This window comes from Salminus brasiliensis, chromosome 9 (assembly GCF_030463535.1).
Source record: "Salminus brasiliensis chromosome 9, fSalBra1.hap2, whole genome shotgun sequence".
Taxonomy (NCBI): Eukaryota; Metazoa; Chordata; class Actinopteri; order Characiformes; family Bryconidae; genus Salminus; species Salminus brasiliensis.
The window spans coordinates 33,514,346-33,516,982 of NC_132886.1; the positions used below are offsets into that span (position 1 = coordinate 33,514,346).

The following is a 2,637-nucleotide window of genomic DNA, read 5'->3' on the forward strand; positions in this document are numbered from 1 at the left end:
TGGGGGGGTTTGTACAGACTGAGTTGAGATTTTACTTTAAAGATTGGAGTAGATGGTAGCTGAGCAGTCACCGGAGCAGACTGTAAGTAGTGCAATAGAATGTCTAAAGTGATGGGTGATCATGGGTGCTGAGGATCTGGATCTCTGATATTAAAATGGGAGTGAATCAGTAATAGCATTTGATCAGCCTGAGACATAAACGGCTCTAAGAATGTAAGGTGTAGTACTGAATGGCAACTAAGAATGGATGAAGGGTGTGAGCAATAGTGTTCTAGATCGGTCTTTATCGATAATATGAATGGCAGCAGAGTTATCTAGGTGGATAAGCATTGCTTTTTTATTTGTGCCCCCAAGTAGAGTGTTGATGACAGGATAGGGCTCCCAGAGTGCTGAAGTAGTGTCAGGAGAGGTGAACAACTGTGCAGGCCGGGGAGAGGCGAACCAGCGGCCACCGTAGTCAACCGTCAAAGCTGATAGAAGGAGCAGCGTGAGCCAAGAGCTGGACATGCGGGGGTTACGGATGACAATCATAGGAAAATGCTATTCTAGTCCGGTGGTGAAGCAAGGCAAGCCAAATTGAGCACCAAGAGGCAGGAGTTGTTCAATGTAACAGTGTTGCAAGGATTTGGACAGAGAAGCGAGTCGAAAGAGGTAGGAGATAGAGTCACTTGCGCAATGATTCGGTATAGCATTGTCAAGGGGGCCCGGGGGATAAAAGATAGGAGGTTGAAGGCCCCATGGTCTTTTCACTGGAGAGGGGAATCCCAAGGCGACAAAAGGTGATGGAAAGCTGTGGGAGGGCATAGAAGGAGGTGTCAATGGCTATAAAATCACCAAGAAGGTGGAGAATAAAGGCAGCTTTTATACAGTGAGCATAAACCAACAGAGGGCCTCAGTGAGAGTTTCGAATATCTTCAAATTACTTGCGGCCCAAGGTGAGACAAACTGAAATTAGAAACTATTAGAATTAGAAAGGATGTCTAAACATTTCTACATGCCCTAAATTCTATTTAATTTAAGTAGCTGTGTATGAATATACACAGTTTTTAGACAGTGTTTTTATACAGTATTCCCAACAAAATCTACTAAATCAGCTTAAAGTCTACCTAAGTATACCTAAAGTAATTCCCCTGGGACACAGTGTTATGGCCCATGGTCTGTTGCAGCCAAATCCCACACATAATTCATTACATTTTACTGAGATTATCACTAATGTTTCTGCAGAAAACATTATTTTAGTGTTTTTCTTGCATCATAACAATCCAACACCTTCAATAAAGTGTCGACAAAAAAAATTCTGAAGTTAACCAGTTATTTTACAGCTTTTTCCTAGACTATTACAAAAAATCACTTTAACTAAAGTCAGTTAAGACAGTGCTAAACAACAACATTAACTACCAGTTAACCATTGACAATATAATCTTATGGTAGTACAACTCTGAACACTAGCACACAGCCAGCACAAAGACACAGTGAATGGAGGACACACCCCATATTCAAATAGACACAGCGCCCCACTACCAGAAATTGTGCAGTCAAAATTCCCTAATTTTCAAGGGTCAGCACAACCCAAGTGCAATGGCTGAGCCTTACCATGGGCAAACCACCCTTTTGATCATGGTATTACCCCGGTCATTTAAGTATGAGTATGTGTCTGTGCCCCTTGGCTGCGTTTATGATAACACTTGGTAAGTGTAATTACCAAAGGTGATTATTATATATATATTTTTTTGTTTGTTTGTTTTAGGCTTGATGTGTCTGGGTGTGGCATTAAAAAGTTAGGTTGAGTGGCAGTTCATCTTTTATACAACAGTGATGCAAAGTTCTTATGTTTTGTCACTGTTTATCGTGTTGCAGAGAATGGTTTTGCACAGTCAATAAATGGCAATTTCTCTAAGACTGCAAGGGAAGCTCTGCTTCCCCAAACAAACGTCAAATATGTAATGGTCAAATATGTACAGTTGTGTTAACATTTCATTGACTCCAAATGCGTTAGAACATGTTTACCTTAAAGATGAGTTCGTTCAGAATCAGCTACTAATCACAAATCAACTAACTCGATTTTAACTTCTCATGAATTCCCGTAGCCATTTGATAGTATTCCTTACGAGGAGAAAGTTAGAATTAAAGAGCAAGGTAGATCAACACCTTAGACTGATTTGGTGCAAAAAGTAGGAAAAGGTAACAGGTCTTTCCAGCTCTCCTGGTATGACAACTTTAGCTGTTGACTGGAAGTGTTGTGACAAAGAAAAATTTACTGTTGGCCATGCCTTGATGAAATCATTTGTCTAACTGTCTAACTAACTTATTATTCATGGCATATAAATGGCATGAAAAGAGCAATGACCATGTGAGTGCATGTGTATAGTTTAGCTGCCTTGGCAGGATCAGTGTTGAACATGCAAATAATTATGTAATCGCATTCAAGTGGCAAAACATAATGAAACAGTCAAACAAAACAGGGCCTTCCTAAACTGCCTTAGTGGTGTGACTTCTTTGCTTAGCTGGCAGGAGCCATCATTTAGGGGGCATGATTACCGTAGTAAATCATCTAACAAGGGGAATTACAGGGAGTACACAGAAACATTATCTAAATATAATTAGATAGTTATTAGCTGTGTTTTCTGGTATGTCTCA

The 2,637-nt window shown here is 40.2% G+C and overlaps 1 non-coding gene across 1 annotated transcript; it reads right to left on the reverse strand.

Moving 5' to 3' along the window:
* Positions 1 to 1,476: 1,476 nt before the first annotated feature.
* On the reverse strand, positions 1,477 to 1,644 carry LOC140563156 (U1 spliceosomal RNA). The gene has a single exon (XR_011980385.1). It is a non-coding gene; the product is annotated as a U1 spliceosomal RNA (small nuclear RNA).
* Between the last annotated feature and the right edge of the window lie 993 nt (positions 1,645 to 2,637).